The 17,192-nt window shown below is 47.8% G+C and overlaps 1 long non-coding RNA gene and 1 pseudogene across 2 annotated transcripts in view; both read right to left on the bottom strand.

Moving 5' to 3' along the window:
- The window catches only part of LOC309617477 (protein enabled homolog pseudogene), a 31,908-nt pseudogene extending 23,588 nt beyond the window's left edge, over positions 1 to 8,320 (bottom strand). Inside the window, exon 1 of the transcript XR_014249818.1 lies at positions 7,726 to 8,320. The product of XR_014249818.1 is annotated as a protein enabled homolog pseudogene (transcript). The remainder of the gene's footprint in view (positions 1 to 7,725) is intronic.
- Positions 8,321 to 12,549: 4,229 nt separating this feature from the next.
- On the bottom strand, positions 12,550 to 17,113 carry LOC309617562. The gene is made up of 3 exons (XR_014238041.1): positions 16,846 to 17,113; positions 13,073 to 13,305; positions 12,550 to 12,736 (listed from the first exon to the last, which is right to left on the bottom strand). It is a non-coding gene; the product is annotated as an uncharacterized lncRNA (long non-coding RNA).
- Positions 17,114 to 17,192: the final 79 nt, after the last annotated feature.

Raw genomic sequence — 17,192 nt, 5'->3', positions numbered from 1 at the left:
GTCCAGAAATCCCCTCACCCTCTGTGTCTGGGAAATGGCTTCCTGAAAAGACCCTTCCCCACAAAGACTCTGCTGAGACTCAGGAGCCCCCTTTTCCTGATCAGGCCACACAGACCCAGTCCCTCCCCAGGCTCATCTGCCAGGAGCTGACCCGCTCCTTCCCAGGATCTGTCAGAACAAGGGCTGGTGACCCACGCGTCCCCCTCCTCCCCGGCCCGAACTGCAGCCGTCGGGTCAGAAGCCCCACTCAGGACACCTCCCGAGTCGGGGCCCTTGATCCACGTGCTGTCAGGCCACCTTTCGTGCCAACCCCTCGCCTGGGCCTTTATACTTGTGTTTATTTACTCCTCTCCACGGAGAAACCGCCTTTGCCCCAACTCTCCAGATGCTTCCAGACCTTGTCAGGAATTCTCTCTATAGTCATAGTCCCCCCTCTACAGTAATAGTCCTCCCCTATTGTTATATCCACCCTCTGCAGTAATAGTCCTCCCCTATTGTTATATCCCCCCTCTATAGTAACAGTCCCCCCTCTACAGTAATAGTCCTCCCCTACTGTTATATCCCCCCTCTACAGTAATAGTCCTCCCCTATTGTTATATCCCCCCTCTACAGTAACAGTGCTCCTCTACTGTTATAGACCCCACTCTCTAGTAACAGTCCCCCCTCTACAGTTACAATGCTGCTCTATTATCATAGTCCCCCCTCTGCAGTAATAGTCCTCCCCTATTGTTATATTCCCCCCTCTACAGTAACAGTGCTCCTCTACTGTTATAGACCCCCTCTACAGTAACAGTGCTCCTCTATTGTTATAGACCCCACTCTCTAGTAACAGTCCCCCCTCTACAGTAATAGTCCTCCCCTATTGTTATATCTCCCCTCTACAGTAACAGTGCTCCTCTGTTGTTATAGACCCCACTCTCTAGTAACAGTCCCCCCTCTACAGTAATAGTCCTCCCCTACTGTTATATCCCCCCTCTGCAGTAATAGTCCTCCCCTATTGTTATATCCCCCCTCTACAGTAACAGTGCTCTACTGTTATAGACTCCACTCTCTAGTAACAGTCCCTCCTCTACAGTTACAATGCTGCTCTATTATCATAGTCTCCCCTCTGCAGTAATAGTCCTCCCCTATTGTTATATCCCCCCCTACAGTAACAGTGCTCCTCTATTGTTATAGACCCCACTCTATTGTAACAGTCTCGCCTGTACTATAATAGTTCCCTCTCAACAGCAATAGTCATCCTCTACTGTAATAGTCCCCCCTCTATGGTAAGAGTTCCCTCTCTAGAGAAATAGTGCTGCCTCTATTGTAATAGGCCCTCTCTACAGAGTGGTCCCCTCTATTGTAATCGTCCCCTTTATTATAATTGTTCCCCCTGTATTGTCATAGTCTCTCCTCTATTGTAACAGCTCCCTGCATTATCATAGTGCCCCCCATTGTAACATTCCCCCCTCCACAGTAATAGTCCCCCCACTACAGTAGTCCTCCTTTACTGTATGAGTCCCCTCTCCAAAGTAATATCCCCCCATTGTCAGAGCCCCCATTTATTGTCATCTTCCCCCCTCTATATTAGTCACCTCTCTACACTAACATTGCCCCTTGTACAGATATAGTCCTTCCTCTACAGTAAGGGTCCCCCCTCTGTTGTAATAGTCCCTCCCCCTACTAGTACACTCTCATCCCCTTGTAATAGTCCCCCTTCCTCCTCGCAATAATTCTTTTGAAATAAAAGTCTCCTTTCTAACCCAGACTTGATTTTATTTTATAGGTCTCAAGGGACTGCAAGGGTGACATACAGCAAAACACTTATTGCAGGGCCCAGGCATGGGTGGTGTAGAGGCGCCTATGGATGTATGTCCCCCATCATGTAGGCCACCTGTTAGTGTGCCTGTGTCACCACCATGGGGCACCTGTGTGTGTGACTGTCACCACTGTGGGGACACCTGTAGGTGTTTGTCTGCATCCCCATCACAGAGGAGACCTCTCCCCAAACACAAGTCACATGACACTGAGGGTGTCTTGTCAACTCCTGTCCCCATGTCCCCAGGACTCTCCCCATAATTCAGGTCACCTGAGCACTGAGTGTCATGTCCCCTCCTGTCCCACATCCCCCAGTTTCATCAGAATCTGGGTCACTTTGTAACAAGTCCCTCATCCTCCCATTTGCCCCCGCCTGAGAAGGTCATGGGTTTGTCCATGGTGGGAGGAAAATCGTCCCATCGCCGTGGAAACCAATCCTGCACCTGTCAGGCACTCACCTCCTCCCAGGTGCACAGGTGTGAGTTACCCACCCTCTCCCTCGACTGCAGACCCCAGCTCTCTGGTTTCCAAGTACAGATTCAGGTGTGCTCAGCACTAGCACAATCCCAGAACCGCCCAGGCGATCCCCGCTCCCCAGGTGCAGCCCCAACCTCGAGCCCTGGGACAGCACCCCTGGGAGTAGGCCAGGTGCCCCCCGCACACCCCGATGCCTTCCCCACCCAGCACTTCCTCAGCTGGATCCACTCCACCCTTTGCCTTCTCAGTCAACATGGGACTCAGGTGAGCACAAGGAGACACTTGCACAAAATGCAGTGGGTGCAAGATGAGCTAAGGCCCCAGTCCCGCTGACCCTCCTGGGTGACCAGGTGAGAAATCTGAGCCGCCAACCTGTGACTGTGGCAGCAAGGCTCCTTCTGTGCCCACGCTCACCTGCAGGTGGTGACTGGCACAGAGTAGACACTCAGGAAATAGTTCTCAGGTAAAGGAACGGATGGACGTGCACACTGCTGGCAAACCCACTGGAGTTCCCATCCTCCTCCTCAGCTGGGCCCCCCGAACGCTCAGCGGGCTCCCCAAATGCTTGCCGGGCTCCCCAAATGCTCACCAGGCCCCCCAGAATGCTCAGCGGGCTCCCCAAATGCTCGCCAGGCGCCCCCCAAATGCTCACTAGTCCCCTGAATGCTCACCAGGCTCCCCAAGTGCTCAGTGGGCTCCCCAATCTCCAGGCCCCCAGAATACTCTGCGGGCCCTCGAACACTCAGCAGTCTCCCCGAATGCTCACCAGGCCTCCTGCACACTCACTGGGCCCCCCAAATGTTCACCAGTCTCCCCACTCAGTGGGCTCCCCAAACACTCAGCGGGCTCCCCAAGTACTCATCAGACCCCCTGAACGTTCAGTGGGCTCCCCAAATGCTCACCCACACCCACCTGCCCAGATTAGATGACCCTGTCCCCGCAGCATAAGGACAGGAAAGGAGGCCTCAGTCAACAAGTTCGTGCCTGACCCAGACCTGTCCTACCGACTAGGTTAGCGGCACAGCAGACAGTGGGCTTGTCAAAGCCCCCCGTGAGCCACTGTCCAGGGGCTCCTGCCGGCTCAGCGGCTCTGACCCAGCGGGGCTCCTACCCTCTGCGCTGGGAACGCCGGAGCCTGCGAGCGGACGCTTCCCCCTGGGGGCCCCTGCCCCCCCCACCCCGGCGCCCTCCAAGCTCTCCTGCTGCCCCTCCAGCCCCTGGGTCCCAGGAAGGAAGGAGGAGCCGGGACCTGAGGGGAGCGCGGACCACCCTTCACCACCGCCCCATCTCGATCCTCTGAACTGAGACAGGCAGGCGGTACTCACCACGACAGCTGACTTCAGGAGCATTTCTGGCTGCAGCTCCACCGGCTCTCCCTGTCCCTCTCCGGGGGAGCCTCAGGCGCTTGCCGAAACACTCCCGGGCCGTGATTGGATGTGAAACGCCCACTCCTGTGAGGGTACGGGAGGAGCCACCTCCCAGAGCTGACCTGCCCCAAGCGCAACACAGGGAGCAAACCCCCAACTTCAGAAGGGACGTCATTGTGGGGACAGCACTGCCCAGCTGGAGGGTCCACGGATCCTCTCCGCAGGGACCAGGAGCTGAGAAGTGGAGAAAGGGAGCCACTACTCCCTCAGAAGACTTAAATGTGTTCTCTAATTTAACACAAAACTTCCCATTACAACACCCTCGTCAAATCAAAGAATCAAGATAAAATTGGAAAGGGCAGATTACAGCTGAATAAATGCAGCCTTCCTAACAGCCAAAGAAGATGCTGTCGACGGTGCCGCTGTTGTCTATGAAGAAAACAAAAGGAGGCTCACCAGCCTCCCTATAGTCACGGTGTACTCTGAACATTCCAGGTCTCCTTGAGACAAAAAGACAAAGCACCTCAGCCTCCTGAAAGATAAGCCATTGCTGCATTTCACCAAAGCCAGATCTTTCTAAAGATATCCATAGCATGTTGGAGGTAGAGAGGATATTACACTCATCAAATCCAGTATCCTCCAGGTGGCCCATATGATGCTAACAGCTTTCTCAGAAGAGACGGTTTGTAGTCAACACTATCTGTGGCTCGTTGTTGTTTTTCTGACCCCACAGACTTCTCAGAGCCTCGTGGTTGCTAAAATGCACAGTTTTATACATTTTACAATATTAATAGAATGCATATCACAATATATAATACTATAGATAAACTTTAATATTTATCATGTTAAAATTCCTATGTCATGTACATAATATATTATGATATATCTCTTAGATATTATCTATATAAACTTTAATATTATACTTTTGGGGGGCGGGGGCGTTGGTTTGGTTTTTTGCCGCCACTCGCGTCTTGTGGGATTTTAGTTCCCTGACCAGAGACTGAACCCGGGCCCTTGGCAGTGAGAGCAGAGTCCTAACCACTGGACGTCTAGGGAATTCTAATATTATAGTTTGAATACCCCATGGAGTATGCAGGTTTTTGTTTTTGTTTTTTTAACAACTTTCCTGACCCCAGAAGCGCTGTTACAAAGACGGTTTTTAGAGCACCCTGAGTAATACAGATGTAGTCCAATTGCCTTGTTTAACAGTTTAAGAAACAGAGACACAAGATTGATGCCAATTTCCCAGGGGCAGTGCCAAGATCAGGACACAAATATCCTAATTCCCAGTGTCCTTTCTTCTCTGCCACTGAACTTCTTTCTAATGAATACGGGTCTCTGGACTTGGACAAAAGGCCTGTGCAGGTATCCATTCAAGAAATCTGATCCCTCAAGTTGGAATATAACGTCTGACATAAATTATGTACTTAATCCCCATAAACTATGCACTAAACATTATGTAAAATTTTGGATTTGGCTTATAATTGGGGTATTCATATATCCCAGTTCATACGTCACGTGCCCAGGTTTGCCGCAGGAGCCCAGTTTGGTCAGGTGCCAGGCATTACCTCACCTGTGATTTACGGCACTTCCCCGAAGCTTCTTTTACGTCAATTACCAACGTTTATGGCCGGTGACCCTGCTTTACGGCACCCCCCCAGGCTTTGTTTACATCAATTTCCCGTTTTGCGTCATCCGACCCTGGTTTACATCACCTGGCGCTGCTTTACGGCACCTGACCGTGCCTTACGGTACTTGACCCTGCTTTACAGCACCTGGCCCTGCTTTACGGCACAATCACAGACTTTGTTTATATCAATTTCCCAGGTTTTATGTCACCTAACCCTGATTTATGCCACGCCTGCCCCTCAATCCTGCAAAAGCTGGAGAAGTTCAAAAACTGGAACTTCCTGTTGATTCCAGGGCCTAACATAGCTTTTGGCATAGAGGCTATCAGTGGTTGTTCAACAGACGGATAAGTGAGAACCTTCTGCTGAGGGAGGGGTGTGGGGATGTAGGACCCTATGGGGCCTTCCTGAGACATGCCTGCCCCCATATCCTCTGCTTTAGCTCCTCTCTGAAGTCCTTAGATGACAGTATTTGATGCACATTTCTTGAGTTGTTTTGCAGATCTGAACCCCCGGCCCCGCCCACCACCACCAGGTGGAAGAACTACTTGATGACCATGAGCACATAGCCCCAGGCCTCCGGGAGCCTAAGGCTTGATAATGTTAACCCCTGTGACACCACCCTGCTACCTCACCATCAGCCAGAGAAATGTGCACAAGCTGATCACATACCATTTGATCCACCCCTCCCTCACCTGGCTTTTAAAAATGCTTTGCTGAAACTCTTCGGGGACCTCGGGGTTTTAAGGGGGTCATGAGCCACGTGTCCCTGCAATACACCCTTCTCTGCTCCAAACTCCGTTTCGGTTTGGCCTCACTGTGCATCAGGCACACGAACTTGTGCTAACAGGGACAGGAGAAAGAGGCTCAGACGGAAAGGGGAGAAGGAAGTTTGTGGAGAACTCTCAGAGAAAGGGCACAGGGATGAGCACAGCCTGCGCACCAAAATACCACGGCTTTTACATGCTCCGTATTCACGACCACCAGCACCACTTTCCAGATGCCAAAACCCACGCAGTCCTGCAGCTTGAAAACTGCAAGCAGTCAGACTGCAGAGAGCCTGTTAGGCTGTCCGGCCAGTGGGCCACCCGGCCAGGCTAGAAGTGCCCCATCACGTGCTGAAGGCAGACCTATGTCCCCTCTACGAGGCGAGGCAATTTGGGCCGGAGAGTCAGAGGAGCCCGGTAATGAACCCCTCCTCTTTGCACGTCCTTGGGGTTCCGCCAACCCCATAGATCCGGAGAAAACTCTAATTTGAAAAGATACATGTACCCCAAAGTTCATAGCAGCACTAGTTACAATAGCCAAGTCATGCAAGCAACCTAAATGTCCATCAACAGAGGAATGGATAAAGATGTGGTATATATCTACTATGGAATATCAGTCATAAAAAAGAATGAAATAATGCCATTTGCAGCAACATGGATGGACCTGAAGATTATCATACTAAGTGCAGTAAGTCAGAAAGACAAATACCATATGATATCACTTATGTGTGGAATTTAAAATATGGCACAAGGAACTTACTTACAAAAAAGAAACAGACTCACAAACATAGAGAACTTACAGTTGCCAAAGGGGAAAGGGAGGGGAAGGATAAATTAGGAGTTGGGGATTAGCAGATACAAACTACTAAATATAAAATAAACAAGTCCTAATGTAGGGGAAAAAAATCAGGAGAAAGAGCCTCCCCCCAGCGTGTGTGTGCACTCTCACACACTCTACTCTCACACACACACACTTAAACCAGCCCAGAGAAAGAGCCCAGGCACTGACTTTGATGTCACAATGATCAGGATCTAAAAAGCAATTACATTGCCAGGCATTGTGCTAATACAACTATTGAAATCGCTAGTTGAAAACACTTAATTGAATAACTAAGATAGACTGATCTAAAAGCTGATTTAAAATTAACCTGGCACGTGCATACCATGTAAATAATTACTCTCTCCTATGATCTAGCCTCTCATTAAAATCAAATTTCATTAGGAGAAATTATACATTTTGTACCATGATTGGGAAGAAGCCACATTCACTCACCTGCTGATGAAAGTGGAGGGTTATCAGCGGAGCTAAAGGGTAAATGAGTGTCCCGCCTTCCCAGGTGCAGTGAGATCCGTCTCTACAACAAACCACCCTCCCTCCCATTTTTCCCTCAGGAAATGATGGAAACCTATTAAAATTGCATCAACTGAGAACCCCAAACCAATAGGTGCCTGAGTGGGAAGGAGGGGCCGTGGGGCTGGGGGGGTGTCGCAGGAGCACCTCAAACTCGGAGGAAAACTCAATAAGCCGGCGTCTAACGCATTTCTCCACAGGTAAGAAAACCCAGGCCAAGGGGGGAAGGGGCTTGTTGGAGACCAAACACCAAGTCGGCGGCAGGGGTGGAAGCAGAAGTTATTTTCAGCGGAAAGCTCCCCCCACCCCCGCAAACACCTCTCCTTTCAACTCACAGTTTCGTGCCACACGCCGGACCAGAGGAGCTCCTGGCGCAGCATAGCGCTCCGCAGAGTAGCTGTTGGGTTGGACCAGGCTCCTTAGGCCACGCCCAGGGGTGGTCCCAGGCTGCTGAGCAGTTTTCTCTCGTTCGCAAATGTAGCCAGCTGCCTGCCATTGGCCAATCTGGGCCCGCGTGAAGAGGCCCACGTGTGGGAGGAGGGTCATGACTGCCCCGCCGTCCGACGGGCCTGAGGATCCAGGCGGGAACCTCTCAGCCAGTGTCTGAGCACCGGGCGCTGTGTCCTGGTTTTTTGGAAACCTTTGCAGTGGCCTTGATAATATTTTATAAATGGATCTCCCACTCCGCATAGTTAAGAGATAAAGAATTTCCCCCCTTAAAATTCAAGAGGGACATGCTCTTAGAACGAACAGGAAGACACAGCATGCTCCCAAATGATCTATTACTTGGAGAATTTTAAAATTCTAGCGAGAAAATGTAACGGAGCAGGACGCTATGGGGCCTTCCCGGGACAGGCCTTCCGCCGTATCCTCTGCTTTAGCTCCTCTCTGAAGGCCTTAGATAATAGTATTTGATGCACATTTCCTGAGTTGTTTTACAGATGTGAAACCCGCCCCGCCCCCCCCCCCACCAGGTGCAAGAACTACTTGATGACCATGAGCACGTAGCCCCAGGCCTCCTGGAGCCTAAGGACTTATAATGTTAGCCCTGTGACACGCCCTGCTGCCTCACCATCAGCCAATCAGAGAACTGTGCACAAGCAGACCACACATCATGCAACCCGACCCCACCCCACCCCACCCCCTGGCCTTTAAAAATGCTTTGCCAAACCCTCCCTGGAGCTTGAGGCTTTTGGGGACATGAGCGACCTCGTCTCCTTGCATGGCCTTGCAATAAACCTCTCTCTGCTCCAAACTCCAACGTTTCAGTTTGTTTGACCTCACCGTGAGTGGGCACAAGAACTTGCGTTAACAATACACTCATTCTCTTCACCCTCTTGGGCATCAGCACCAGGCCGGAAATGGCTGCACTCTTTATTTAACCCTCCGATTTCTCCAGAACCTTTCCTTCAAAGAGAAATCTCTGGGCTCTGCAGGGACTGTGAGTGGTGACAGGTAACTCTGAGACTGAAAATCTGGAGGAAAAGAGACAAGGTCTGGAAGCATCTGGAGAGTTGGGGCAAAGGCGGTTTCTCCGTGGAGAGGAGTAAATAAACACAAGTATAAAGGCCCAGGTAAGGGGTTGGCACGAAAGGTGGCCTGACGGCACGTGGATCAAGGGCCCCGACTCAGGAGGTGCCCTGAGTGGGGCTTCTGACCCGACGGCTGCAGTTCGGGCCGGGGAGGAGGGGGACGCGTGGGTCACCAGCCCTTGTTCTGACAGATCCTGGGAAGGAGCGGGTCAGCTCCTGGCTGATGAGCCCGGGGAGGGACTGGGTCTGTGTGGCCTGATCAGGAAAAGGGGGGCTCCTGAGTCTCAGCAGAGTCTTTGTGGGGAAGGGTCTTTTCAGGAAGCCATTTCCCAGACACAGAGGGTGAGGGGATTTCTGGACCTTTAGGTCACCTTCAACATTGTCGAAAGGCAATGGGCTGTGACAGGAGGAAGGGGACATCCAGACCCTGGGCTGTGACAGGAGGAGGGGACACTCAGACCCTGGGCTGTGATGGGAGGAGGGGACACACAGACCCTGGGCTGTGACGGGAGGGAGGGGACACTCAGACCCTGGGCTGTGACGGGAGGGAGGGGACACTCAGACCTGGGCTGTGACGGGAGGGAGGGGACACTCAGACCTGGGCTGTGACAGGAGGGAGGGGACATTCATACACCTTGGTCACACCCAGGACATCCTCACATCCTGTCCTCTGACCCCTAGCCCTGAGGTCACACTCAGAATGTCGTCACATCCTGTTATCTGACCACTGGATGCCATGGTCACAGTCAGGACATCCTCTGGTCCCCTGTGAGGGTCACTATTATTCCTGTTATTATGATTCTAGTTTGGGGTATTTTCTCAATTCATATTTATGTCACATAAGAGCTTAGAAAACTGAGATCTTTATTTTGTAGTCAAAATCTTTCTCTCTTTAGGTCTTCTGGCTTTCAGCAGAAAATCATCAGCTTTTTAAGTCATTCATGTGGCTTCTGAGAAATGGGACTGCTGTGATTGATGTCTTGGCTGCAAAATACCCCGTCTGCTCAGAATATGGTAGAGAGATGAGGAAGCATGAGTATCCAGTCTTATGAGCCGAATTAGATCTCCTAAAATTCACATGTGGAAATCTTAACCCCCAGTACCTCAGAATGTGACTGTATTTGGAGATAGGGCTTTAAAAAATGTAATTTAGTTAAAATGAGGTCATTGGGATGGGTCCTAACTCAATTAAGAAGCAGAAATTAGGACACAGGCACGTACAGAGGGAAGACCATGTGAGGATACAGGGAGAAGGTTGCCATCTTCAAGCCAAGGAGAGGGACCTCAGAAGAAATCAACCCTGCTGACACCTTTTTTTTTTTGGCCATGCCACGTGGCATGTGGGATCTTAGTTCCTGATCAGGGATCAAATTCGTGCCCCCTGCAGTGGAAGCGAAGAGTCCTAACCACTGGATTGCCAGGGAATTCCCCAACCCTTCTGACACCTTGATCTCAGACTTCCAGCTTCCAGACTTGAGAGAAAAACTTCTTTGTCGAAGCCACCCAGCCTGTGGTATTTGTAAAATCAGCCCGAGCAAACTAAAATACATAGGTATCCCCTGGAAGCAGAGTCCCACGTCCTCCCACACACAGGTGAGATGGTTGCCTTGAAAATGTGATATTTTTGGTCAGAGAAACGTTCAACTGGCTTCTCAGCTCCTGTGCTGATGTAATATGTTGGCAGCATCTTTAGCATGCTTCCTAGAAGAAGGATCAGTGAATAAGCACCTTGATAAAGAAATAACATCCAAATAAACAGGTGTTTCTTTTCACAGACGCCATCCATTGTGCATGGGAACAGTTCTTCTGGTCCATTTTCTTTTCTTTTCTTTTTTTTAAAAATAAATTTATTTATTTTATTTATTTATTCTTGGCTGCATTGGGTCTTCATTGCTGTGCACGGGCTTTCTCTAGTTGCGGTGAGCCGGGGCTACTCTTTGTTGTGGTGCGCAGGCTTCTTATTGCAGTGGCTTCTCTTGTTGTGGAGCACGGGCTCTAGGTGCACGGGCTTCAATAGTTGCAGCACAGGGGCTCAGTAGTTGTGGCTCGCAGGCTCTAGAGTGCTCGCGGGCTCTAGAGTGCAGGCTCAGTAGTTGTGGCACACGGGCTTAGTTCCTCCGCAGCATGTGGGATCTTCCTGGACCAGGGATTGAACCTGTGTCCCCTGCATTGGCAGGTGGATTCTTAACCACTGCACCACCAGGGAAGTCTATGTATCTATATTTTTAAAGGATTTTTTTGAGCAGTTTTAGGTTCACAGAAAAATTGAGAAGAAACAGAGATCTTGCACATTTGTTACAACTAATGAATCTACCTTGACACATCATTATCAACCAAAATCCATACTTTACATTAGAGTCTGTTCTGGGTGTTGTACATTCTATGGGTTTGGACAAATGTATAATGACATGTATCCACCATGACAGTATCACAGACAGCATTTTCACTGCCCTTATAAACCTCTGTAATATTATATTTTTAACTATACAGATCATACACATTGTACAATAATATGCTTTTTTCAGTTGACTATCTTGGTCTCTACAGATCAATAAATTTTTTCTCACCTAATACCTGAAACATGATATAAAATTTCCAAATGTTCCAATTATGTTTTTTATAGCTGGTTGTCCAAATTAGTATCTAATCCAGAACCACACAAGTGCTTGTGTTTCAATAATTTTTTATTTGTGTTTTGAACAGCTCTATTTCAGTCTAATAAGTACTTATCTCTGTTTCATTAAGGTTTAGTTCTGAGGTTTTATCTTGTTCTTTTGTTTGGAACATATTCTTTTGTTTCTTCGTTTTGCTTGACTCTCTGTTGGTTTCTCTGCATTAGATAAAGCAGCCAGACTTAAAGGAGTGGCCTCCTGCAGGAGATGAGCCTTACCGTTCAATCCTGTCTCACTCTTGTTGTCTCTCAAACCTCAGTGATTGTCCAAGCAGCCTATTTTATTTTTAATGGCTCCTAGTAGATGAGGGTTTGCTAAGACCAGTCGGTGTTCCAAAGCAGGGGAATCTCAGTCAGCACCTAGATTCAGGCTGATTGGAAGCCAGACCCTCAGGCAGAAGATTTTAAAACATGCAAATACAAACAGTGCTGTGGGGCTGAAAGCATAGGCCCCACGGGCCACCAGAGCCAGGCGATGTAGAGGTGTCCCCTGGAAGCAGCCTCAGTTTTATAGACCCATATTTTTATTTCCCTGGTAACAAGCTAGTCATGATTTATTTTTATTTGGTAGTGTCTTATTTTTTTCAGTTAAGTTCTCTGAAATTATTTTTAATGCTATGAGTAAGCAAGCTCCAAATACCATAACTAAGTGAGGTTTGATGTTTGCTTCAATATAAAACTGACACATGACTATAGACCATTAGGAGACACTCAAAGTCAATCTAGGGATTTGAGATCAAGTGGCTAGCAAGTTAAACCCTAAAGTTCACTATGGTCAATTTTCAGGATGCTGAGCCATTTTAAGTAATACAGACGAGATTTATGCAAAACCAGAGCACCAAACCGCAGTCTGAAAATATTAAACGGAAAATTCCAGAAATAATTCATAAATTTTAAATTGTGAGCCTTTCTAAGTAGCGTGATGAAATCTCGCGCCCTCCTGCTCTGTCCCACCCGTTATTCACCTAGCAGCCGTCGTGGTTATCAAATCGACTGTCACTGTGTTACTGAACCACACTTGGATCCACTTGCCCACGGACAGTAAAACCAATCTACTTGACACCGGGTTATGGTGAAGGAAAGTGCACTGTTTATTGTAAGGCATCAGACAAGGAGTCCAGGACAGCTAATGTTCAAAAACACCTGAACTCTGGGGCTTCCCTGGTGGCGCACTGGTTGAGAATCTGCCTGCCGATGCAGGGGACACGGGTTCGAGCCCTGGTCTGGGAAGATCCCACATGCCACGGAGCAATTAGGCCCGTGAGCCACAACTACTGAGCCTGTGCATCTGGAGCCTGTGCTCCGCAACTAGAGAGGCCGCGATAGTGAGAGGCCCGCGCACCGCGATGAAGAGTGGCCCCCGCTTGCTGCAACTAGAGAAAGCCCTCGCACAGAAACGAAGACCCAACACAGCCAAAAATAAATAAATTAATTAATTAATTAAAAAAAAAAAAAAAAAAAAAGATCCCGCAAAAACACCTGAACTCTTCAGTGGGTTTCCGGGAGGCATTTTAAAAGGCGAGTTGAGCAAGGGGAGTCCCTGGGTAGGTGATCAGCTCGGACACAATTCTCTGATTGGTTGATGTGAGGTAAGAGGGCGGTGTCACAGGGGTTAACATTATCAATACTGAGGCTCCCGTTGGTCTGGGGGCTACGTGCTCATCATGGTCATCAAGTAGTTAACTTCTTCCATTTAGTAGTGGTTTTAGCATCTGTAAAACAACTCGGGAAATGTGCATCAGATACTGTTATTAGGTACTTCACAGAGGAGCCAAAGCAGAGGACTTGGGGGGAGGGGTCTTTCCCGGGAAGGCCCCGTAGGTCCTGCCTGGTTACCACAGCATCACAGTGCTTGTGTTCAGAAAAACCTTATTTTACTTATCAATGGCCCCAAAGCGCACGAGTAGAGATGCTGGCAATTCGGATATGCCAAAGAGAAGCCATAAAGTTCTTCCTTTAAGTGAAAAGGTGAAAGCTCTTGACTTAGTAAAGGAAAAAAAAAAATCCTATGCTGAGGTTGCTAAGATCTAGTAAGAACAAATGTTCTGTCATGAAATTGTGAAGAAAGAAAAAGAAATTTGTGCTAGTTTTGCTGAACCTCAAGCTGCAAAAGATACGGCCACAGTGTGTGATAAGTGCTTAGTTAAAAGATGGAGAAAAAAAAAAAAAAAAAAAAGATGGAAAAGGCATTAAATTTGTATAATAAAATATTTAGAGAGAGAGGGCACATTCACATAACTTTTATTACAGTATATTGTTATAATTGTTCTATTTTACTATTAGTTATTGTTGTTAATCTCTTACTGTGACTAATTTAGAAGCTAAACTTTATCATAGGTATGTATGTATAGGAAAAACTTTATATATAGTGTCCAGTACTATCCTTGATTTCAGGCATCCACTGGGGGGTCTTAAAACATATCCTCCACAGATAAGGAGGATATACTTATATGCTTAGGTATTTAATATTTTTTCATGCTCTTATAATGGAATTCATTTGCAAATTCTTTTGTTGTAAGTACATGGAAATACAATTTTTGTTTATTGATCTATCCAGGGACCTACCTAGCTAAAATAATTTACTAATTCTATTAGCTTGTATGTAGATTCTTTTGACTATTTTTTTCATCTACATATTCTTGTAAACCACAAATAACAATAGTTTTATTAAAAAAAAACAAAAAACAAAAAAAACCAACCAGGGCACGTGACATAAAGCTGGGGCACCTGATGTAAAGCCAGGGGACCTGACATAAAACCGGGCATGTGACTATATTTCTCCACATAGTAAGTTGAATGACCTGCTAATTTAATTCACAATATCAGTAAATAAAGGAAGATTTTATAATATTGAAACATCCTTGAACTCTTGGAATGAACCCCAACCAGGCTCTTATTTCTTTCCCACAATTTTCAAGAGACACAGGCAGAACCATCTTTACTCTGTCATCTTAAAACCGGAAACAGCAAAAGAGATTTTTTAATGTGAGAAGACCGTCAGTTTCCACTAGCAGGCAGGGAGGAAGGGCTCTGGGGAAGCCCTGGGATTTCGAGGACAGAGGGTCCAGGAGAATAAGCCTTAGATCTGAGTGTGAATAAAAGTGGCTATAGTCCCAGCATAGAGATGGACTTGCAGAACACTGAACTATTGTGTGATTCTTTTCACCAGTCCTTATTTCTAGGGGTATTAGCTAGGATTTGGGCTGCTAGGGCTGACATAGCAGCTCCATGACTCTTCCTTCTGGCTGCTCTGTCATCTCCAGGGGCCACATCCTCATTCATAGTCCAAGATGCTCACATCCCTGCCAGCATTCCCTGGCTGAGGGGCAAGGGAGAGCATGCCCCTAGTCTTTAAGAGCAAAGCACTGCTTTTTCTTACAGCCCATTTGCCAGAAGTTACTCACATGTCCACACTTTGCTATAAAGGGGGCTGGGAAGTGTGTTATTTTTTCTGGACTGTCTTTGCCTTGCTAGAGATTCTGTTACATATAAGAAGGGAAGAACAGAGGTTGGCAGACGAGGAGTGGTCTCTGCCTCCGCAGGCCTTCTGTAGAGCCTTAGAAACTTGGCATGCACCTGTCCTGGCACTCTTAGTAGTAGAAGATTCATGATTATTTAGGAGGACTTATTTTTTTGTGTGTAAAATTAGGCAACTGGTTTATGATCCAACACTTGGGGCCATCATTTCTGTGACACTGTGATCTAATTCCTTACTTCTTTAGACGAGTCCTCATTCCTAGCTACAGGTCTGCTTTGTGAGTCTAGGAAGAAGTGGAAACAGCAGTCCTTGCCAAGAGCAATGTAATCCCCAGCTATCACTGTGCCCAATCATGAGACCACTTTCCTATCTGAAGGAGATGAGCCATATAAAGTGCTCATTTTGGGCAACAGTGATGATCAGAGTCAGGGCAAAGCAGAGAAGAGCTCCTGGTCAGTGTCATGATCCCAGGCATAAGATGTATCCTACCTCTAGTGGCACAGAAATAAAGAAAGCTTCTGCCCAGGAGTTGGGGCTGAAGCCTTTGGATCATGTCAGCAACCAACGTTTACTGCACACCTCCTTTGCGCCAGGCCTTGTGCTCTAGCTGAGGACAAAGGTGTTGAACAAGATAGATATAGCTCCTGCTCCCTGGAGGGATCAGAGAAAACAAGAGATTTAAATAAACTGTCACCACTGAATAATTACACATGTGCCATGTACTGAAAAGTACAGGGTGATGTTGGCATGTGACTGGGGACCTGCCTTATTCTGGGTGGTCAGGGAAGACTAGCTTCCCACGGTAAATGGGATACGAGCTGAGACTTCAAGTAACAGTCAAGACAGAGGGTGAGAATGGGAAGGGCATTCTAGGTTTAGAGAACAGCATGTTCAGCAAGTGGGGCTGGAGTTGAGAGGAGAATGGGAGTGCTACGAGGCTGGAAAACAGTGAGGGCTGGCAACCTTCCAGTGCAGCTGAAAGAAGAAAGGCCAGCTCTGTCACGGTTGGGAGGGAACTTAAGGGTGGTCAATCCAGTGGCTTTTGGTGCTGTCCCCCTCCCCCAGGCCTCATTTTGGAATTTTACGGGGCCATTTTTGTCACAAGATTTGGGGGTGTTGGATGGGAGCCAGGAGTACCACAAATCCTGCAACGCACAACACAGACCTGCCTATTGAAAAAGTTTTCACAGACTTTCATATGTCTTCCTGAACATTCACATAGGTAAAAACTGTTTATAAATTACCTGAATCTAGAGCTTTTTGAAAAAAAATCAAGGTGAACACAGTGTATTTTTGCACAGTTCTAACATAGCTGAGTCTCCAGAAATATAACTACTGTATAATCAAGAGAAGATTCTGTGATCACCATTTTTTTTTTTTTTTTGCATTGCTGCCTGTCTTGCAGGATCTTAGTTCCTGGACCAGGGATCGAACCCGTGCCGTGCCCCCTGCAGCTTGGATGAGCTGAGTTCTAACCACTGGACCGCCAGGGAAGTCCCTGTGCTCACCATTTTAGATAACAACTTGTGATTTTTGAAATACCAATATGAATACAGCACTGTGGCATTCAGGCACGTTCTATGTGTACAGGCAAATTATCTGACCACTTATTAGGTCTCCTATACCAGTCACGACCAAACATTTACATTCTGAAATATATATTTTAAATTATAATTTTCCTTTTATTTCTCCTTTATTACATAAATGTTAGCACATAACATTACTTTTTATAATGCAGGTTGTTTATATTGTCTATGATCTTCTAAGCCATTACCTATGAGTTTCATGACAGGAGAGTCCGCTGGTCATTAGGAAATATTTGTTCCAGAAAGGGGGCCTTGGGTTTGACAGCATTCGATCCAGGCGTCCAGTCCGGAAACTCCCAAATCTGGTTGCACTGCAGCTTTACTAAGATACAAATCCCTGGCGCCACCCCTGGTTTGGGCCCAGCGCTCGCCACATTCTCGTCTTCCCTAGCTCACCGCGTTGGGACGCGCAGCGGGGAGAAGTGCGCCAGGCTTCGGAGTACCAGGGCTTCGGCTGCAGGGGGCGGGGCCAGAGCACCGCCGAGAAGGAGCGAAGCTGCTCCTAGAGAGGTTCGGCCGGGGCCTGGTGACGCAC

This window comes from Balaenoptera borealis, assembly GCF_965194805.1.
Source record: "Balaenoptera borealis genome assembly, chromosome: 19".
Lineage (NCBI taxonomy): Eukaryota > Metazoa > Chordata > Mammalia > Artiodactyla > Balaenopteridae > Balaenoptera > Balaenoptera borealis.
Note: the sequence above shows the minus strand (reverse complement) of the source record. Positions and strands in the feature narration are given on the sequence as shown.